Consider the following 23917-nt stretch of genomic DNA (forward strand, 5'->3'; position numbering starts at 1 on the left):
CACAATCATCTTCCTCTCTCTTGTTCCCCAAAGTGGCTCTGAACTGGGGTCCCTGCTTTCTCTCTTGCCCCTTACAATCCGGACTCCACATGAAAGTGAGTGGCCGTTTACAATAAAATACAAATCAAATCATTCTCCAGAGGCCTCAGCCCTGACGAACATCCTGACTAACGTCTGTATATTTGTATTTCTTTTTCTCCCATCTTCTTTTTGAGCCCACTACTACAACTCTGTATTAACTAAGTGACTGTATGAGCCTTATGGGAAACACGTCACCTCTGTGACTCTTGGTTTTGTTTGTTTGCATCTTTACAGTGCTGTCGGAACTCTTGTCCTTACTTCAGGGTTCTAGATATCAAAGGAGACAGGAAGGTGAGGCATTTTAAGATTCAGGAACCCCATCTAGGGAACAAATCCCATGTCCTCCAAACACTGCGGCCCTGTTAATTCTCAAAAATCTGAGCGAAGGCATTCCTTTCCGGGCACAACATAAGCCAAGAGTTCAAGTCAATCGCTTGCAATGAATTAGACAGTAAAGAAAGTTGACTCCTTCAGTGAAAAAGCTCTGGACACTTCTATCGTGTTTTATTTTTCTTGCAAATATTGTGTTTATGACATGAATGATCAGAAGTCAAGGAAAGGCTGCCCTCACATAACTTTATTCTGTCCAGGAAACATAGAGAAGGGCATTTGGACATTTGAAGCAAATTAAAGCCAGATCAAAGGCCAGAAGCACTTGCCAGCTTCCTACTTGTCTTTGTCCACAGGCCAAAATATTACCAAAACAAGTGTTTCCTGTCAATAAGCTGCAAGCACAACTTCTAAAATATTACGGTTTTTAATTTTTTTTCAGGCATGAAGTTCCGTAAGCTCATTATATTTTAATTATGTAGCATAACCCCAGTTACATAACAAATTAAAGTCAAACCACTGTTATTTTCTCAAGGAATGCTGTATAAACCTCGAAGGTTAGAAAGTCAACCAAAAAAGAATAGTAGTTCTTTATAGTTCTTTATAGTTCTAATAGTAGTTCTTTATATTATCCACGAATTTAGAAATCTTTCACTTTTAAGGACAGTTATTTGTTTTTTTTTTAATTTTTTTTTTTATGTTTCTTTATTTTTGAGAGAGAGAGAGAGAGAGAAACAGAGCATGAGTGGGGTAGGGACAGAGAGAGAGGGAGACACAGGATCTGAAGCAGGCTCCAGGCGATATTTTACAAAGTCTGAGGTAATGAATATTAAGGCATTATTGTTACCTTTTTTAAAAAAAAAGCTCAGACAAAATATAGTGAGACAAAGGAGTGGACTGTTTTATGAAAACATCATACAGAAATGTCAAGAAATAAACTTTAGCAATTCTATAAAGAAAGGGTAAAGGAAAAACTTAAAAATCTGGAAATGCTCTGGTAGAAATCTGGTTAACTATCAATCAAAAAGAAGCAAACCATTTTGGCAGAAGAGAAATAGAAATATTAATTTTGAGCCAAAATGTTATCATTTTGTTAGTTACTGAATTTCTGCTTTTAGCTCAAAAGGTTTACAATTAAAAGCCTTTGGTCTCTTTTTAGAAATTCCTGTAAATAGCATTTGCTAGAAATTTGTTGGAAAGACCCTAAAATGGGGAAAAATGTGAAAATAAAATCTAAGATTCAGTTCAATCTACTGAGATGGTATCTTTATTTATATAATCGGAAGAAATGTCCGAATTGGAAATCAATTTGCCTTGTTATTGAGGAGCTCGGTTACTGAGTATCTGTGGCCGTCAGACAAGAAAGTGTGTAAAAGAAGGAAGCACATTCAAATAAATCTCTCGTGAGCCTTTTCAACACAGGTTTTCTGGGACAGGCAGGCTAAACCATAAAGTTTTGTTGGTTTGGTATCTATTTCACACACACGTAGTCCACTATTAATAGCAAACAAAGGGACATAAAGAAATTAAAATACTGAGTCCTTCCTCTCTATGTTTTACAAAGATACTTTACTTATTTTGCTTATTTCTCACAACAATCCAATAGTTGTGTATTGTCATTGCCACTGACCATACAAAGACAGTAAGGCTCAGAGGGGTTTACTAAGTTGTCTAAAGTCACCTGGTGAGTAAGTGGCAAATGTGCGATTTGAATAGAAGTCTACTTACTGAGTTCAAAGCCCATTCTGTGTCTGTCACATCAGATTTTGTTACATATGCTACTTTTGCATTGTTTTAGAAAGGTACAAGAGTTTTATGAAATAAATGAGCTTCTGATAAACTGGATACAAATGACCTTTTATAGATTGAGTCACGTATTCATATGGAACACACACATGTAATTCATATATTGAATTAATGAGTGTTATGCATTACATTTGTAAAGCATAAAATGTGTGAAGAAAACAGATAACCACAACTTTGAACTGAATCTTAGAATACAAATGATCACTCTCGGCTTTGCTTCAAATGGGTGAAATGTATACAGAACACGGTTTTGCTGGAGCCAGCAGCAGCCGTTGGCACGGGCTGGGAATCAGGGCACACTACTGCAGACCCGGAGGCTGGCTGGACCAACAGTGTGGCACAAAAAGACACAAGATCCTGAAGGCACAGGGAGACACAGCTTGCGACCGTCAGGGACAATACCACCAGTCTCTATTTCACTTAATTTAAAATTATCAGCTGCAGGTAATGTTGTTTTTGACAGAGGTCACTGTGGTTCAGTGCTACTGGATTTTACGTTATTAAGCACTTAAGCTGTTTGCTAGAATGACTGACGAGCAGAGGTATATTAGGAGGCCTTTAGAGGGAGTTAGCTCTTAGACCTTTGGTAATAATGGGTCTTCAAAATAAGGAAGCAAGAGATCTTTGGAAGTTCCTTGCCTTTTTTTAAATTAATTTTTTGGGGCGCCTGGGTGGCTCAGTCGGTTGAGCGTCCGACTTCGGCTCAGGTCATGATCTCGCGGTTCATGGGTTCGAGCCCCGCGTCGGGCCCTGTGCTGACAGCTCGGAGCCTGGAGCCGGCTTCGGATTCTGTGTCTCCCTCTGTCTCTCTGCCCCTCCCCCGCTCATACTCTGTCTCTCTCACTCTCAAAAATGAATAAATGTTAAGAAAAATTAAAATTAATTTTTTCTTGAAGTATAGTATCGACACACAATGTTACATTAGTTTCAGGTGTACAACACAGTGATTCACCTTCTCTATCCTGTATGTTGTACTCACTGCCAATGTCGCTACCATCTGGCACCATGCAATGACGTTACAAAACCACTGACTATGTTCCCTGTGCCGTAACTTTCATCCTTTTGATTCATTCATTCCGTAACCTTCTACTCCCCTTCATCCGTTTTGCCCACCCCCCACCACTGCCCCTCTGGCAACCACTAGTTTGTTCTCTGTATTTATGGGCCTATTTCTGCTTTTTATTTGTTCATTTGGTTTTTTTTTTTTTTTAGAGTCCACATATGATTGAAATCACATGGTAATTGCCTTTCTCTGTCTGACTTATTCCAGTAAGCAAAATACCATAGGTCCGGCCATGCTGTTGCAAATGGCAACATTCTTTTTTGTTGCTGAGTAATATTCCATTGCATATATTGTATATACACACTACATCTTTATCCATTCATCTATCTCTGGACACTTAGGTTGCATCCATATCTTGGCTATTGTAAACAATGCTGCAATAAACATAGGGGTGAATGTGTCTTTTTGAGTTAGTGTTTTCATTTTCTTTGGGTAAATACCCATGAGGACTCCTTTCTTGACAGTTTTATGTTACTGCACCCATCCCATTTTTTCTAGTGACAATGATGAGTTATGGCACAACACTGATATAGATATCTTCAGGAATACAAACATGTATTGGTCAGCAGCTCTACAACGATGGTGAGTACATGAACAGATCTTCCATTGGAGACTAACAAACCCACACTATATCATTTGACATACACTGTGAAGCTTAGGTTGGTCAATCTGCTTGTATTTGTGTGTTATAAAAGTCGTCGGAGCTGAGAAATGCTTATGGAATTCAAGCCCTTCATAACCAGCCCGCACGATCGTTTTCTGCCGTAATCAAGTTATGTGTTGTTAATGGAGGAATTTTACTGGTATAGAAGTTGAGTATCCTGTCACTTCGGCCACACGGCATGCAGCGCGTGCCAGAACTGGTCGTGACAAAACATCAACTAGGCTGTTGCTGTTGTCATTGGTGGTGGTGGTGGTGGTAGCAGGGTGTGTGTGTGTGTGTGTGTGTGTGTGTGTGTGTGTGTGTGTATTTTGTGTGCGATGCTTGGCATTGGTTCTGAGAGGGGACCAATTGCAAAAGTGAATGTTAGCAAACACTGGTCGTGGAACATAACCAGCCAAAGCCACTTACTCTTTCACAGCAAAAGGCCTAGAAGGTTTGAAGAATTTAAAACTCAGATGTATTTGCTCTAAGACTGATTCAAATAATATAAAATTTAGTAGCAAATTCTAAGTACATGGAGCTGTAAGCACACCTGTCATGCTATTCACCAGTATTTCTGGCACTCTGTCGGCATGTGTCTCAAATCAGTGTAAGGAATTTGTCAACCCGAATCTCAAAAGAATGACCTTGTAAAATACGTTGTCAATATTTAACTAATATCACTATGATGTGTTGTCAGTTGCTTATTTACGTGTCTGATTGCCCCATTACAACTCCTTGTAGGCAGAAATCATGCTTTATTTCTTTGTACGCTCAGGACCTAGCAGAATTCTTTTACAGGATGGGGGCTGAATAAAGGGCTAATGTTAAATGAGTGAATCAATGAATAGGAGTCACCACTTTCTTATTTTATCACACTCAGCTTCAGAGTCGGTGGCCATGCATTCCGTCTCTACTGTGTGTTAATATACTGGATATTTTCTTACCCCTCCTGACCCACCTTCCAGCCCTCTCCGTCTTGCTCAATAGTCAGGAAGGCTGACCCATAACAACTGTGCCAATACACCAACTTGCCTTCTGACGTATGCTTGGGTTTGGCCAAACTGGATATGGGGGATTGGAGGTTGAAAGGAACATGAGAATGAGTCCTAGGACGCTATGGCTATCCCTCCAGTCAGCTGGCTGCCTTCCAGGGATAGTCATAGCTCTGGTGGGAGGTCCTTTTCATACAGGTACTCTGTCTGGACTTGGGTAACCTCTCTTTCCTTGTCCCTTGGGAAAGGCTCTCAGCTGTTGATAGCCTAGAACATTGCACCATCTTTTGTTGGTTTCTCCAGTCCCCATCTGCACCTTTATGAAAGATCCTTTTCTTAAACTCTCTCCAATCTCCCCTTTGAGTGTGCTGCTTCCTGCTAGGAACTTGACAGTCACCATATGGCTGCTTGCATAACTCTTAAACAATTAATGTTACTCTTTACGCTTGCAAGGAAAATAGGACTACTCCCATTTTAAAGAATGGCTGTGACAGAAATACACTCTACCTAGAACTTGCATTATTTCCATTCACTCATTCATTCTTTGTTCATTTTGTTTCCCAGAAGCCACTGGGCATTTGTCTGTGGACACTGCAGCTGCTAGGTGTAATTCCTGTTAAAACAGAGTGGCACAGACACAGCCTGGCTCAAAGTGAGTCTCTCTTTTGGATAAAAGAGTAAACTAGTTTAAGGGAGTAAACTAGTTTTGCTGAGTGAGGGAAAAGAGCAGGAGGGGGAAATTTATAAAAGGAGGAATGCAGAATACTTTAGCTATTATAAAAAACAATACTGGGGCACCTGGGTGGCTCAGTCGGTTAGGCATCCGACTTTGGCTCAGATCATGATCTCATAGTTCATAAGTTCGAGCCCTGTGGTGGGCTCTGGGCTGACAGCTTGGAGACTGGACCTGCTTCAGATTCTGTGTCTCCTTCTCTCTGCCTCTCTCCCGCTCTCTCTCTCTCTCTCTCTCAAAAATAAATAAAACATTAAACGAAGAAAGAACAGTACTGTTGGAGTTTTGCTCATTCTATTCATTTGGGTGGAGAGAGACAGGCTTAGGAGACCTTTACTATGGCTATGGAGGAAAGTCAATGAGCTTTAAATTGGGTTTTGTTACAGCACCCTTTAAAATGTAGAAGACTCTCTAATTTCATTCATTATATACGCCCTGTCAGCATTCTGAGGGTTGTCTGAGGGCCACAGTAGGTCAATGGTCACTCTCAGATCCCACCCGCCAAGGGCTGCTTCAGTTTCTCTATCAGGCTCAAGAGTTGAGTGAACTCTGAGGTACTTTCACGTGGAGATATTTGTAACTTGCCTCTCCAGTAGACCACCAGTGCGTTTGTATGTCTCCTTACGTAAGGCTACTTAAGAATCAGAGTTTCCAGAGAAGCATGGAAGGGAAAGATGTAATATATCGTTGAAAGCCACACAGGTCTTAAGCTCTGCTTTTCTATGAGCTGTTTTATTGTGCTTTTAACAAATGGGCATGTGTATGATCTATTATGAATTAAGAAATAGTGTACATTACCAGAGGAAGGCAATATCAAATTATAGAATTTCAAAATCGGGTATGGCAGGAACTTGGGATTTTTTTCAGATGGTGTAAGTCTCCTTAGTACATTTTAAACACCATGGCCTCCATACTTCAGAGGCTTTCGTTTTAGAAAAGCATGGCAGGAGTCACTCTAATGTGATTATAAGGGGCCTGAAGGTTTGCTTTTAAAATTCAATACGTAGGTAGAAAGAAAGTGGTAACTTTTCCCCTTTGATTTCCAGTCACTATTTTTATAACACTGGCAGCCCTGAGACACTGGAATGGAAATGGACCTGCTTCTGGATGTTACCTGAGCACCACCACACCAGCCCTTCGACTGGCTCTTTGCATCTGTGCCCTGATCTTTATTTCTGCATTCCCCCAACGCATCATTTCTATATCCTCCAGACTTATTCTCAGCTTTCTTGATGCTAGGTGCGCTTGTTCCGTCATTCAGTAGATATTTATGGAGAACCTACTGTGTACCAGGCCCAGCCAAAGATCCTGCATTCAAAGAATCATGCGAAAGAGCCAAGAATTTGTAAACGCTGTGAAGGAAAAGTACAAGGGTAGGAGCATACAGCCAGGGAAACTTACATGATGTGTGGATTCAGAGAAGCTTTCCTAGGGGAATTATTGGAAAGGACTGTGATGGATAAGTGTGCTAATTAATTAAGTGAAGGGTACAGGAGAAGGCCTAGGGAGAGCTTATCAGATAGAAAGAATGGTATAGGCAGGGACTCAGAGACCATGTGGTGCTAGAATCAGGTATTGATGTATGTAGTGTTTGACTTAAAACCACTGGGCTCCAGGTAACTTATGCATAATAAGATCAAGGCTCAGATACCAAAGGGTCCAAGCTGGCTTCTTCTATGTTGTTCTTCGGTGTGGCGTCGCATCCCCCTATGGTTCACCACCCAGAACACATAAAGAGCAGACGTAAGATCGAAGTAAGCCACAGGGCAATGCTTGACCTCAAACTACGGAGAAGGAGGAGCCTACCGCCATGAGGCTGGTAGGCAGACAACTAGAAATATCTGGTAAGAACAGTAGCGGTCACCATAGAGATGAACTTTCGTTTATCAGATACTGTGGTCCATGGAAAGAGCAAGTTACTGGTACCCTGCCTAAAACCAACCCATTTTCTGCCCTCTCATTTTCAACCAGCTGCCCCTATATGGGTGAATAGGTGTGGGTGGGGGCATTGTAGGGGAGTGGTAGGGTGCAGAAGTGGAGATCAGAAGGTGTTCACTAACCACGGCAATGATTTGGAAATGGAGACTAGGCAGAGCAAATAAAATACCATTTTCATTTTTTTGACTTTTTTTCCCACTTCCTGGAAGAAGGAAAAGAGTAATGTTGTCCTTAATGTTATTTTCCACCCATCTGTTGAACATTTTATTGAAGCTATCTTTTTCTTTTATTTTAGAGGGGCACAGAAGAGAGAATCTTTTTGTTTTTAATGTTTATTTATTTTGAGAGAGAGAGAAAAGTGCACAAGCGAGCAGGAAGTGGGGAGGGACAGAAAGAGAGAGGAGAGAGAATCCCAAACGTGGGGCTCCATCTCACGAACCACGAGCCAAACTCAAGAGTCGGATGTTCAACAGACTGAGCCACTCAGGCACCCTTATTGAATCTATCTTAATTGAGTTTTCAAGAAGTCCTTTGGATTCTTTGCTCCTTTGTATGTGTATTGTTCTGGTCTTGTTTTACAGATGAAATAGAGTCTCTTAGTTCTCTTTGGATATTAATCACGATGTTCTTTTTTCACGAGTTTATTTTACCACTTTGTTCCTCTCCCTTCTTTGTTTCTCCCTATTTTGTTTTGTTCCGGCTCTACCTTTCAGAGTAGAGGCTGTCCTTAATGTCTGGTCTTCCTTAGCTGTCAAATCATATTTAAAAGTGAGGCCCAAATGAACTAGACTGGGAAGCATAAGTGTAGTTTCCTGATCTGTGCATCTCACTATGAGATCATTTGTTTGGCTGGGGGAAATCTCCAAATGCCTGTATCTGCATTTTAGGGGTTCTTAACTTATTTTGTGCCATGGCAGTCTGGTGAAGCCTGTAGACCCTATTTCAGGATGTATTTAAATGCATGGAACCAATTATAGCAAAGTTTTAAAAATAAATCTGTGATACAATAATATGTGCTTTTTATTAATGCATCATATAATAAGCTTTAGAGTTTGATCTAATAACTGCTGAAGTAATGATGAATGAAAATATTATTTCAAGATATACGCGATGGATAATGTGATAAAAAAGATTACCGTGATTCCTACCAGTGACAAAGTGATGGGTACTGCGATTATTACAATGGTTTGTTACCTACATTCAAAAATGACAGAGATGGGGCGCCTGGGTGGCGCAGTCGGTTAAGCGTCCGACTTCAGCCAGGTCACGATCTTGCGGTCCGTGAGTTCGAGCCCCGCGTCGGGCTCTGGGCTGATGGCTCGGAGCCTGGAGCCTGTTTCCGATTCTGTGTCTCCCTCTCTCTCTGCCCCTCCCCCGTTCATGCTCTGTCTCTCTCTGTCCCAAAAATAAATAAACGTTGAAAAAAAATTTATAAAAAAAAAAAAACAAAAATGACAGAGATGCTAATTTGCAGGTTAGTGGAAACAAAAATGAATTTTTGTGCTCATGGACCCTATGGTTAAAAATCCTACTGTAAGTCTATACTTTTGAGTGGATCCATTTTCTTCCAGAAGGCAGTTCACCAATCTCCAACCTCAAGTATGTATGCCTGGCTGCAGGCCTTTCCAGAGCCATGCAGGGAACAAATCTCTCTTCAGTGGGAAGATTTTCCCATAATCCCTCTGATTTCAGCATAGTAACTCACCCTCCAACCTCAACTCTTCTTGCTGTCTCCAAATCCAGAGGCTATCTGATCAAACCTCTCTAAAAATAGATCCCAGGTTTTGTTTTGATAGAGCCAGCGTGGGGAGGGAAGATGGGAAGTCTGGCTTCTCTTTTAAAGATGTTCAGTTCAGAGGCACCTGGGTGTCTCCGTCGGTTAAGCATCCAATTTCGGCTCAGGTCATGATCTCCCAGTTTGTGAGTTCGAGCCCCGCATTGGGCTTGCTGCTATCAGGGCAGAGCCCGCTTCAGATCTTCTGTACCCCCCACCCCCGTCCCTCCTCCACTTGTGTTCTCTCTCTCTCTCTCTCTCTCTCTCTCAAAAATAAATAAATCTTTAAAAAAAAAGTTCAGTTCACACTCCAGATTTCAGCCCCATTTTTTGCACACCTGCGTTCCAAGCACGGGTTGTCTCCAGTCTGAGTATTTTCATAGTTTTATGCGAAAATGACTGGCTTTCTGGCTTGCTGTCGCAACAGACTCAAATTGCTGCGTTCTCCAGTCTAAAGCAGCTACCGGTGGTTAAACTATTTCCCAGATTTCAAAATGTTACTTTTGTTGTCTGCTGTCTTCTTTTTGTCCTTGTGAATTTTTTTTTCTCTTAATTCCTTTACTGTCATTGCTTTGTGAGGCTTCAGGAGGAAGTTCAGATAGACATTTGCATTCAGCCTATGCTGTTTAAACAGCGCTTTGATGCATTCATAAATTCATAAGTAGCATTTTATTGTGTCTGGGATTCACATCTTTTTTTCTGCTCATAGTAGCATATCTTCTTCTCTCTGATTTAATATAAAAGTGAGACAACAAGGTTGATATGCAATGCCACTTTAAGGAAGACATCTATTCTGTGTTTTTAGGAAATCATTTCTTAAAGAACTTTTCTCAGACTCTCCCTAACTGCTTTTAGTGTCTCTGCTTAGGACACTACACTGAGTTTCTCAAAGTCAACAACCAAGGATGCGGGCAGTTTTTTCTTCTGGTACAATGGTAAACGTGGAGTAGCTCTTATGGGTACAACCCTACCACAGGTAGCAACTGAGTTATTTGTCAATATAAAACACATCTCCCCGAAGTCACTGGAGCGAAACGAAAAGCAGGCATAAATTGGAAGAGAGTCAAAACTTGGAAGAAGCGAATAGGAACTGGTGAGTTTCCTGTTGATCAGGATTTTTGCTAAAGGACATGCACTGGCCAGATTAAACAGATTCACTAAATCTTGGATAGAAATCTTTGCAGTGTACCATTTTTAAGAATTAAAGGTCAGAATTTAGGACTGTCAAAGCAGATGGAAAATGAGGGAGGAAATCAGGGAAAGGAGAAACTCTGGGGAAAGGGGGAAGGGGAATATCAAACTGTGCACATAAATTCTGGGAGAAAAAAATCAGGATGGCATCTGAACTATGCATGCATAAACCGTGAGCAGCCCTGAGGCTAAAAGAATTGAACCGAGATTTTAGCAGATACCCACTGCGGAGGTGACAAACATTAGGACTTGAGTCCTGTCACATTAACTGCCTGATGAAACAAACAAACAATCAAATACTCAGGGAAATACCAGAATATAATCTCTATCATGTATTTTTCACAATGTCCAGGATACATGTCAAATTACTAGACACATAGTCAAGAGGAAAGGCAACTGAGATGACCCAGACGCCAGAATTAGAGCACAAAAAATTTAATTTAGCTGTTATGAGTATGCTCAAGGATATAAAAGAAAATATATTTGTGATGAATGGATAAACAGGATATCTCAACAGCGAGATAGTAACCATAAGAAAAGAATCAAACGGAAATTCTGGAAGTGAAAAATACAGTATCTGAGACAAAAACGTCATTGGATAGGCTGGACAACCATGTTGGAATTAAAAGTCAGTGATTGACGATCACTCCACTGAAATTATACAGTGTGGAGAACAAAGAGGAAAAAAATGATAGGAAAAAACCTGAGTCTCAGTGATTAGTGCACTGTATCAAAAGAGCGACTACATATGGAGTTTTAGAAAAAGATGATAGAATTGGGTAACCCAACATTTGAAGAAAGAATGGACAAATGTTTCCAAAATTTTATAGATTCGAAAACCTCAGAGAACTCTATGTGGTATAAATAGAAAAAAAGCAAACAAACGAACACAAGAGTTGGAAAGGTGACAGTTATTAAGCAAATGAAAACAAAAAAAAATAAAGAAAATCTTAAAAGTTTCCAGAAGAAAAAGGGACACATAACATATACAGGGCAAAAATACAAGTTACCAATGACTTCTCTCAGCAGAAACACTGGAGGCCAAAATATAGTTGAATGACATCTTTAGAGTGTCAAATAAAAACAACAAATTGTGAACCCAGCATTCTCCATGGAACAGAAATAACTTTTAGGAATAAAGGTGAAATAAAGGCAGTTTCAGATTAACAAAAACAAAGGTAATTCTCCAGCAGCCTTTGCGTTCAAGAAAAGCTAAAGTAAGTTCTTCAAGTGCAAGGGAAATGATTCCAGATAAAAATTCAGATTTTAATTAAAAACTATTTATGACCATTTAAGGTAAAAATCCTAGCATGTATAGCTTGTGTAATAAACATGAGAACTATAACATAAATTACAGGGTGTAAAAAACCTATAAGATTGCACTAAAAAAAACCAAAAAGATTGCAAAGTTATTACATTTTATGTTATTAACTTCCAATGGACTGAAAAATCAAGGACGTTTGTTGTGCTTTGTAGATCACCACTAAAATATAATACAAAGACGTAAGCAAAACAGCCACTGGATAATTAAAATGAAATTTTAAAAGCAATTTCAATGAACTCAAAATGATAGGAGAAGAGGGACAGAGGAACACAAAACAAATGGGGAAAACAGAAAACAAATAGTAACCACGTTGACCTAATCCAGCCACGTCAAAAGTTACATGAATTACAAATTAAATACTCCAATGAAAAGGCAGGAATTGTCAGAATTGGTTGGTTAAAAGGCACTATATGCTGTCTGCCTGGAAGTTACTTTAAATAAAAAAATTTCAGTTAGATGTACTCTGAATTCAAAGACTTACTTAAAGGGGCGCCTGGGTGGCTCAATACGTTAGGTGTCCCAACTCTTGATTTTGGCTCAGGTCATGATCTCATGGTTCCTGAGTTCAAGCCTTGCAATGGGCTCCCCACTGACAGTGGGGGAGCCTGGTTGGGATTCCCTCTCTCTTTCTCTCAAAAATAAATAAACTTGGAATAAAACTTTCTTAAAGACAGGGAAGAAAACATATAAATACATAAATACTTTCATAATGCTAAAATAAAAATTGAACAGAAGACTTAATATTCAGAAATGCATTTGCACTTAGAAACAAAAAGTTTCAAAATTCACGGGGCAAAAATTAGTAGAATTAAAGGGAGGAACAGACAAATTCACAATTTTGGTTGGACTTTTAACAACTTCTCTCAGCAGTTAATAGAACAACTATGTAAGAAGTCAGGAAGAATACAGATCGCCTGAACAGGATTATCAACAACCTTGAATAATTGACATTAATAGAACACTGCACCTAACAAGTGTAGTATACAGCCTTCTTTTCAAGTGCACAGGGACCATTCACTAAAGCCACATGTTGGACTAGACACAAATCTTTTCTAAAAAAAAAAATTTAACCTTTATTGTTGAGAGATAGAGCACATGAACATGAGGAGGGGAGAGGCAGAGAGAGAGGGAGACACAGAATCTGAAGCAGGCTCCGGGCTCTGAGCTGTCAGCACAGAGCCTGATGCGGGACTTGAACTCACAAACCGTGAGATCATGACCTGAGCCGAAGTCGGACGCTCAACCGACTGAGCCACCCAGGCGCCCCCACAAATCTTAACAGAGTTTAAAATTTGAAATATTCCAGAGTATGTTCTCCAACCAAAAGAGAACTAAATTAGAAATCAATAATAAAATGATATTAAGTAAGAAAATTTATAAATATCCGGAATTCAAGAAACACACTTCCAAGTAACTGGCGAGTCAAAAAAAGAAGTCATCAAGGAAATTAGAGTACACTTTCATGTCAATGATCATGAAAGTTCATCATAACATTTGTGGGATGTAACTCTATGATGCTTAGAGAGACACTAATACCTTTAAATGGCTATATTAGAAAAGAAGTTATAACATCAGTGATCTAAGCTTCCAACTTAAGAAGCTAGAAAAAGAAGATCAGTGCAAACATAAAATAAATAGGAGGAAATAACTAAGACCAGAAATCAGTGAGTGAGAAAACAACAGAGAACATTAACAAAGCCCAAAGGTAAAAACCAAGGAATGAAGTGCTACATGGAATCTGGGCAAGGGGACTTAAGTCCTCTTTAGCCGAGAGGGCATGTCTGAGAGCCAGGCTACTGTTCTTTACATCCCTGGCCACTCTGCCCAAGAAAAGGAAGCTGCCCACTGCCTCAGGTTTCTCCAAGACTTTCCACAGGGCTCCTTCCAGGAACTAAGCCCACGAGGGCAGGGACTGTGTGGATCCCAGGACCTGGCAGATGTGACTGCTCAAAAAATATTTGTTGAAAGATCACCCTTGCAAACCCATCCTCAAAAAAATTTTTTTTCTTTGAAAATATCAATAAGATTGAAAACCTCCTGGGTAAGACAGGCCAATTTAAAAAAGAAAGAGAACAAGAATACAAATTAGCAATACTTAGAATAAAAGAAGGTTTATCACTAAAAATCCTACAGATAGTAAAGGATAGTAAGGGAATATTATGAACTTAATAAAATTAAATTTGAAGATTCAGGTGAAAAGAATTTTTTAAAATATACAAATGGAAGTGGAAAATTTAAATAGCCTCATGAATACTAAAAATTAAAATTAAAGTCATTATTAAAAATATTCCCCCAGGCGCCTGGGTGGCTCAGTCGGTTGAGCAGCCAACCTCCGCTCAGGTCACGATCTCGCGGTCCGTGAGTTCGAGCCCCGCGTCGGGCTCTGTGCTGACAGCTCGGAGCCTGGAGCCTGTTTCAGATTCTGTGTCTCCCTCTCTCTGACCCTCCCCCGTTCATGCTCTGTCTCTCTGTGTCTCAAAAAAAATAAAATAAAACGTTAAAAAAAAATTAAAAAAAAAATATTCCCCCAAATAGAACTGTAGACTCAGATGGCTTCACTGATAAAATTCCATCCAGCCTTTAAGGAAGAAATAAGTCAATCTCACAAAATTCTTTCAGCAAATAGAGATGGAAAGAACACATCCTCAGCTGTTATATGAGGTTGGTATAACCCTGAGTACACAACAAGACTTTACAAGGCAATAAAATTACAGACCAATTTCCCTCATGAGCATAGATGCAAAAATTCGTGACAAAGTCATTACCAAATTAAAGTCAGAAACATATAAAAAGATTTTTAAAAAAATCATGACTAAGTAGGGATACTCCTAGGAATGTTAGGGTGGTTTAAAATTTGAAAATCGATATAATTCATATTACAAGAAAGCTAAGCATACAATCATTTCAGGAGAGGCAAAGAAGTATTTGATGAAATTGAGCCCACAATCATGAGGAACAGAAGAGAATTTCCTCAATCTGACAAAGAAGATCAATGAAAAAAATTTCAGTTGTCATACATTAATGGATGTTGCTTCTTCCTAAGTTCTGGAGCAAGGCAAAGATATTATAACTTCTATTCAATATTTCTATTGGCAATGAAGGGCAATGAAGTAAGAAAAAAAAAGCATACACATAAAGGAAGAAGTATAACTCGGTTTGCAGATAATTTTTTACATGGAAAATCCAAACTACTGTACAAAGTAATTACTAGAGGTACTAGGTGAATTTAGTAGGGTGGTATACAGGATTTATACACAAACCCTAATTATATTTTTATATTCTGCCAGCAAACAGAAAACAAATTTACAAACAATTCCGTGTATTCAAGTGTTAAGAAACAAGTTACTACTTAGGGATAAATTTAACAAAGGCAAGGACTGAATCATGTTTACCTGTATTTCCACAGTGATTAGCAGAGTCCCTGGCAAACGGAATTTTTTAAATAAAATGTACAATATAAAAATAACACATTTAATGCATAAATATATAAAATTTAATATTTATTAAATGTGCGCTACAACAGAGATTTAATTAATGTCTTAGGATGTTAGAAATTGTTTTCTCCCTCATCTATCTGTCATGGAATAAGTGTACCAGACAACAAAAGATAGCGTCATACAGGGGGCTACACTCCTTCCTTCCCCACTTGGACCTGAACCACTTTTGCGTTCCAGCCAGAGTATATATACTGAAATTGTACTTATCACCTCTGCCCATGTACCATTGGCTGTAGGTTAGTCACATGGTCACACCCAGCTGCAAGGAGGACTGGGAAATGTAGTGTTTATCCTGGGCAGATATTGTGCTCTGTGAAAATTACATTACTACAGAAAAAGAGAGTGGATACTTGAAGACAATTAATGGTTTCTGGCACACCAATCCTAACCTGGCAGGTACAGTCAACAATGACTTTAATTTTAATATTTTATTGTTCTTCCAGCTACAATACTTTGAAATCATCATTGAGTTTAGAGTTCATTTCTATAAACTCACTCCCTAGAATACAGAGCAAGTTCTATTCAGCTGCTGTGTTTATTTAATCGAATTATATGCAAATTATCACTTTTAATCATTAACACCCTAAAATATGTACTTCTGAGACCCACTGTAAATGCAGAACACTTAGAAAACTGAAAACCTACACTGACCAGGATTTATGAATTACAGGCTAAAACAGAAGTCACAGAATAAGATTTATGCCTGATCAAATTATGGATTTTAGCATACTGACTCATAAATCAGTCCCTAGAATCTCAAGGGCAATGAAAGGATTTATAAATCAAAACTTATTTAGGATTTATTAGCTGAATGTTTATCATAAGAATGCAATGTTTATAAATCTTGTCTGACTTACACAACTAAATTTATAAGCTCTTTGTAGTCAGGGTCCATCTCTGATGACACTTTTGACGGGTATAGATTGTGATGTATACTGGTAATACTTAGGTTACATTGGTTAATGACAGGATCAGAAGGAAAGATAATTTTATTAAATTTGCTTAACATTTAAATGGGTTTTAAAGGTTAACTTTGTAATTAAAACATAGCATCTATTTATATATTTTTACTATTATAGACAGATGGGTTTAAATATTTAGAGAATAACATAAATTATAATTTGAGTATAAAATGACACCAAAAGAACAATTTAGCTAAATGGCAAAACCATTTCAGAACAGGTTAAATGTTCCAGAAAACATTAATACGACATTTCTGTACTATGAATTCTGGTCCGTATTTAATTCCTAATTTGGAAAACAATTCTATGTTAAAATTATAAATTTTATTACAAATACAAGATATTTGTACTATTTCAACATACTTTACTTTTAAAGTTCTGTTTTCTCATTTATCACATTCTTTCAGGATCTCCAGATCTGCCTCCCACCTGGTGAAATGGTATTCTTTAATCTAGCTGACTTCCTCATTTGGTTTTATTTCTCTGCTCAAATATCACATCTCTAGGGCCCACCCACATCGCTCTCAAGTTAAGCTTATTTATTGAAATAAATATTTATATAATTTCGAAATTATATATACATTTATTTATTGAAAGATACTAAGAAGCAACTAGAAGGTAGGGCCGTCTGGGTGGCTCAGTCGGTTAAGCGTCCGACTTCGGCTCGGGTCATGATCTCGCGGTCCGTGAGTTCAAGCCCCGCGTCGGGCTCTGTGCTGCCAGCTCGGAGCCTGGAGCTGCTTGGGATTCTGTGTCTCCTTCTCTCTCTCTGCCCCTCCCCCGCTCATGCTCTCTCTCTCTCTCTGTGTCTCTCAATAATAAACAAACATTAAATTTTTTTTTTACAAAGAAGCAACTAGAAGGTTAATTCCCAAATAGCAAAGTGAATGAGTGATCGCACACGCAGACAGTTCTATGGTGAAGTTTCTACCTCCTGGTTAACTCGGTACTCCTAACAAAGTGAAAGGTGGTTCACCTTATTCACTTTTCAATAATGAAAGCTTAAACAGATACTTTAAAATAATTTGAATAAGTGCTGACATTAGGTGTTTTCTCAGACGGACATGGGATGGACCTTGCTACCTTTAGATATTAGAGATTTCCAAAACAAAATAAAGCAGGAAGAAATTGTAACTATTAAAACAAAACACAATTTCAGTACAGATATGAATAAAACTATGATCTGCTTAGTCTTTTTTTTTTAATTTTTTTAATGTTTATTTATTTTTGAGACAGAGCATGAGCAGGGGAGGGGCAGAGAGAGAGGGAGACACAGAATCTGAAACAGGCTCCAGGCTCTGAGCTGTCAGCACAGAGCCGGACGTGGGGCTCAAACTCATGAACTGTGAGATCATGACCTGAGCCGAAGTCGGATGCTCAACCTACTGAGCCACCCAGGCACCCCATGCTTAGTCTTTTTTTTTTAATGTTTATTTATTTTTAGAGAGAGAGAGAGAGAGAGAGAGAGAGAGAGACAGAGTGTGAGTGGGGGAAGGCAGAGAGACAGGGAGACAGAATCCGAAGCAGGCTCCAGGCTCTGAGCTGTGAGCAGCACAAATCCTGACGCTGGGTTTGAACTCATGAACTGCAAGATCATGACCTGAGCCGAAGTCAGACGCTTAACCAACTGAGCCACCCAGGCACCCTTGCTTAGTTTTCAATTTAAGAAAAAGTTAGGATAATATTTCTATGTGCTTTATGTCTCTTGATTTTTCTTAAAATGTAATTTCAAAAATACAGTATAAAAATTTATAAATAAAACATAAATACAAAACGACTTTAGGAAATCACTTCCTATTATCGAACAGGTTTGGTTCAATATATCCCCCTCCCCTCATCCCAAGGTCCAATAATTGCATTGATAACAATAATAATAATTAATAATGGTAATAACATAACAGCAACTGATGTTTCTGCTATAACATGATGTATGTAGTCCTGGGTTATGAAAAGTTCTACAATATCGTGAATTAAAAATTAAAAGTAATAGGACTACGGAGTATAGACAGGTCAGGTAATCAAAAACCAGTGGTAGGTAGATCAGCGTTTCTTGGAGTCTGAAGCTTGCAGACTTTTGAGGACCCTTTATTTTGCAGAAGATACATTTGATTAACTGACTGACACAACTCAGCAGAACGAATTCCTTTATGTTTTACTACATTTTGTGGCTGCAAATTCTTTGAGCTCCTTTTCATGTAACAGTAACTCGTAATATCTTTTCCTAGACAGAGAAGAGAAAGATAATGCAGTCTTTCCTCTAACATGATGGATGGGGCTGTTTGATCATTTGGGGGAAGCGTTCCTATACAGAAATGGCTAACAGTTACAGCTATATATGGAAGTCACTATAAACCACATAAATATATACTAAACTTAGACAAAATATATCCTACAATTCCCGTTACCCCCCAGCTGGTCCCTAAAACGGTACAGCCATTCCAAAGCCCCTGAGGGAGAAGTAATTGAAGTGGAAAGATTGTGGTCTTAAAAGAAACAGTCAAAATATCCTACTTTACAAGTGCTACAAAAATGCATCCCCTTCGATGCAATGAAGGGGCCCACGCAATAAAAAGAAAGCTTCATTAGGGCCACCATAGATTCTACTGAGCTCAGACTGAGTATTCCAGCAACAGTAATGGATGCTCAGGAAATAACTTGCCCAGCTCAGGCAGGAAGCTCGCCGTGGCCGGAGGCTGCCTCAGAGGATATTAAAAAGGCACAGGGGTGCCTGGGTGGCTCAGTCGGTTGAGCATCCAACTTCGACTCAGGTTATGATCCTGTGGTTCGTGGGTTCAAGCCCCGCGTCGGGCTCTGTGCTGACAGCGCGGAGCCTGGAGCCTGTTTCGGATTCTGTGTCTGCCCCTCCCCCACTCGGGCTCTATCTCTGTCTCAGAAATAAATAAACCTTAACATAAATAAATAAATAGGCACAAAAACAATCAGGTGGAAATGCCAGCTCCCCAGCACTGAGGCAATGCAGACGGAAGCGTAATCTACCCAAAGTCAAGAGCTGAGCAAGGCGGAGGGTACATTTTTCTAGATGGGGAACCCCAGGTGCAAAGACTCATTTTTATTTTTCTTACAATAGAGCAAGAGAAGGTCTCCCACGTGCAGCATTTAAGCTAAGGGTCTTGGCCTTTCCTGGTGAAGACTGTATTTATATTCCTACGTTGTTGATTCTCTTTGCCCAGGAAAAAACGTTTGAACCAGCACAGTTTCTGTGTTACGCTCATGCCATTACCTGCTTTGCCCAACATGTAGCATATAACTGATAATCATGGAGAAGAAGAGATAGTAGCCAAAAATTATTGAGCACTAGCTCTTGTTCTAAGTGGCCCATAAGTTCAAACTAATCTATTCTTCGTAGCCACCCATGGGACAGATTCTAATATTATCACCATTTTACAATCTTACTGTTGGTAATGGTAAAAGCTCTGTTTTAAGTATGACTGCTGTGGGCTTACCAAGAAGTCATTGGTCATTCCTTCTATTCAATTACTTTGATCAAACCTAAGTAAATCTTTATAGCCTTTTATTTTCAGTAAAAATACTCCTGGAAACACTTACCATAGTTATTTGAACTGTCTTTATTAGGTCTGCATAAAGGCAAAGAAGTTATGGTTCGTTATATGACGATTCGATTCTATTTCTTAATTTGATAACTAAACAGGATAGTAGAGTCCAAAACGAAATGTACTTTGGTATAGTTAACTTAGACTAGTGTAGCCCAAGGGCTATTTGTTGGTTAATAAAAATATAGATTTCTGGCTCCCATTTTGGACCTACTGAACCTGAATTTCTACATTAGGTCCTAGGAAAATGTAGTTTTTTTTTTTTTTTTTTTAAATTTTTTTTTTTTTTCAACGTTTATTTATTTTTGGGACAGAGAGAGACAGAGCATGAACGGGGGAGGGGCAGAGAGAGAGGGAGACACAGAATCGGAAACAGGCTCCAGGCTCTGAGCCATCAGCCCAGAGCCAGACGCGGGGCTCGAACTCACGGACCGCGAGATCGTGACCTGGCTGAAGTCGGACGCTTAACCGACTGCGCCACCCAGGCGCCCCAGGAAAATGTAGTTTTAACAAGCACTCTCAGGTGATTCTGATGCATACTGAAGTTTAGGAACCTCTAATTTAAACTAATGTAGGGGCGCCCGAGTGGCTCAGTCAGTTAGGGGACTGACTTCAGCTCAGGTCATGACTTCAGCTCAGGTTTGTGGGCTGGAGCCCTGCGTCAGGCTCTGTGCGGACAGCTCAGAGCCTGGAGCCTGCTTTGGATTCTGTGTGTGCCTCTCTCTACTCCTCCCCTGCTCATGCTCTCTCTCAAAAACAAATAAATGTTAAAAAATTAAAAATAAGTAAACTAATGTAAATGCTGTGAAATCTCTACTTTCCTATGAACAGACATAATTAATGTCTGGTGTTTACAACTGCAGGGCATTTAAAAGCTTGGGTGTGATTTAAGAAATGGATAAATACGTTTTTGTTTCTTGTATGCTAATATAGCCTTAAAAGCGTTATTTGAAATAAATGACGCAGCACGGGGGAAAAAAACCTACAAAGTTGTGCAGGTCTTTAAATCATACTATCGATTAATGGAAACAGCTGGGGGTTAGTCTTCCTAATAGCATAATCTGAAAAGTAGAACAGATTTTACTGGCTTTGGATAAATCATTTCAGGATAAGCTCTTTTCCCTCATGAACTACTTTCTTCCTGCACCAGGAAAGGAATGAATTTTTGGGTCTTGCAGTTCCTGGTGAGTTCTCCTTTCTCATAAATATTTAGATTAGAAGAGAAAAGCCAAGATCATTCTTTTAAATAGTTTAATGAATTTTTTTTAAATGTATGAACATAGTTGGGAAAGCCTGCCACTGATTAGATTCTTGGTTTTAATATTCTATTCTTTTCCCTTCTGAAATTCTCTTCTACATTTCATGAAGTAATGTATTTCTCTTAATAAGCCCAAGTTGAAATTCATTATTGTAGTCACTTTTACCACAAAATTCAATTATCGATTCTCTTCATTTTCTGTTGCTTGTGTCTTTATCTTCCTTTCACGTCACCTGCAGGGCACTCTGTCTATCCGGTACTTTTTTCCCCCCTTTAATGTTTATTTATTTTTGAGAGAGAGAGAGAGACACACACAGAATGTGAGCAGGGGAAGAGCCGAGAGAGAGGGAGACACAGACTCTGAAGCAGGCTCCAGGCTCTGAACTGTCAGCACAGAGCCTGATGTGGGGCTTGAACTCACGAACTGTGAGATCATGACCTGAAGTCGGATGCTTAACTGACTGAGCCACCCAGGCGCCCCTGCATCTGGTACCATTAAATTAATATCTCTGCCATCACTGTGACGGGTTTTTGGTGCACCACACGTGTGGGGCACCTCCTTAAATATCTCATTTCCTAGTTGAGGTGATTACACATAAAAATGCCAGGAATTGCCAAGTTTTAGGTTGGTTTAGAATTAGAATACAGTAAATCTAAGCTTCCATGGTATTATCTACAATTCGCTGACATGACTCATAATTAAAAAGAAAAAAGATGAACAAAGGGAAAATGCAAATAATTTCATCTAACCCTGTATGTACGTCAAGAGACACACACTGCTCTCTCCTAAGATGCGCTTCAGCAACAAACAATGAGTCTATTTGCTGTTTACAGAAACCAAACATCAACAGTTTGAATTTCTCTTTTTGATGGTTATGTCTTCTTGATCGATGGACCCTTTTCTCACTATGCAATATCACTTTTTATCTCTGGTAATACTTTCTGCTCTGGACTTTACTTTGTCTCACACTCATGTAGCCACACTAGCTTTCTTTTGGTTCAAGTTTGCACGGTCTGTATTTTCTCTATCCTTTTACTTTTTTTTTTCTTTTCATGGCTTGATAGCTCATTTCCCCCCTCCCCTGCTGTATTAAGAGATAATTAATTTAAAAATTGCGTAGATTTAAGGTATACAACCTGGTTATTCAATATTTTCATATATTGTAAACTAATCACGACAATCAAGGTAATCAACATATCCCTCACCTCACTGTTACCTTTTTCTTTTGTGTGTGTGTTGAGAAAAATGTAAGATCTATGCCTTTAGCAATCACACAATAGAGTATTGCTAACTATAATCACATGGTTACACAGCAGATCTCCAGGACTTAATTCATCTTGTATACCTGAAACTTTGTACCCCTTGACCAACATCTCCCCATTTTCCTTCCTCCCATTCTTTTAACCTACCTATATCATTGTCATTGAAGTATCAGGTAGACAGGACAAATTTATGTCAGTTAAAAACAAAATCCATTCTCTGTCCTTTAGTTGATGTGTTTTGACCACCCATGTAATTACTGATACGTTTGGTCTATCATGTATTATTTACGTTCTGTTTGTTTTCTTTGTTTTTCATTCCAATTCCCCTTTTCTCCTGCCTTCTTTTAACTGTGTTACGCTATAGGTTTTTGGGTTGGTTCTTTTGTTTTTGTTTTTTGCTTTCTGTTTATTTTTAAATTATTTTCATTTACTTTTTTTAGTGGATGCTCTCAGGATTGCAGAACACATACTTTTCATCATTACTGAGAATCACTTCTATACTTTAGCTGGAAGGCGGAACCTCACTGTCTTACAGATCCCTTAATCTCTCCGCGTTATGCTATGGTTGTGTTATGCATAGCATTTCCCTCCACTGAAAACACAAACCTACAATGTATATGTTTCTGCATCCAACAGTCTAACATATTTTAAAGGACTCAAAAGGGGTAAATTACGCTATTATATTTACCCAAATACATGCCAATTTTGTACTCTTCTTTCCTTTCTGATATTGCAAGTTTCCTTCCGGCATCATTTGCCTTCTTTCTGAAGAAGTTCCTTTAGCAATCCTTTTGGATCAGGTCTGACTGCTAAATATTTTCTTAGTTTTTCTAAACCTGCAAATGTCTTGGGGCACCTGGGTGGCTCAGTTGGTTAAGTGTTGAACTTCAGCTCGGGTCATGATCTCACCATTCGTGGATTTGAGCCCCTCATCCGGCTCTGTGCCTGGAGCCTGCTTCGGATTCTGTGTCTCCCTCTCTCTCTGCTCCCCCCACCCCCCACTCTTTCTTAAAATAAGTAAATAGACTTTAAAAAAATCTGAAAATATCTTTATTTCACTTTTATTCTGGAAGGATATTTTTGCTAGCTATAGAAGTGTGGACTCATCTTTCTGTTCTTTCATCACATAAATCACATCACAAAATGTTGACACTTTGTCCTCCATGGTTTCTGATGACAAATGTGGACTCCTTCAAATCGTAGCTCTTCAGGAGGTAATTTGTTGCTTATTTTTTAGCTGCTTTCAAGATCTTATTTTCTTTACTTCTCAGTAGTTTGATTAGGATGTGTCTGGTATGGATTTCTTTAAGTTTCGCCTCTTGGGAGTTTGTTGAATTTTCTTGAATATGTGGTTTCTCTCACCAAACTTGGGAAGTTTTAAGCATCGTGGTCCTCTTTTCTTGGACTCTGTGACATCAACGCTAGACTTTTCCCTGAGACTCTGTTCTTTTCTTCTTCAATATTTTTTCTCTCTGTTGCTCAGATTG

General features: G+C 39.0%; 1 protein-coding gene and 1 long non-coding RNA gene across 2 annotated transcripts in view; one reads left to right on the plus strand and one right to left on the minus strand.

Annotated features, from left to right (window-relative positions):
• CYYR1 (cysteine and tyrosine rich 1) overlaps window positions 1-23917 on the minus strand; it is a 101963-nt gene that overhangs the window by 57969 nt on the left and 20077 nt on the right. The window lies entirely within an intron of this gene.
• LOC124526382 (uncharacterized) overlaps window positions 1-23917 on the plus strand; it is a 44717-nt gene that overhangs the window by 7886 nt on the left and 12914 nt on the right. The window lies entirely within an intron of this gene.

This window comes from Lynx rufus, unplaced genomic scaffold (assembly GCF_022079265.1).
Source record: "Lynx rufus isolate CCGP_SWC_20201006 ecotype Redwood Valley unplaced genomic scaffold, mLynRuf1.p SCAF_5, whole genome shotgun sequence".
Taxonomy (NCBI): Eukaryota; Metazoa; Chordata; class Mammalia; order Carnivora; family Felidae; genus Lynx; species Lynx rufus.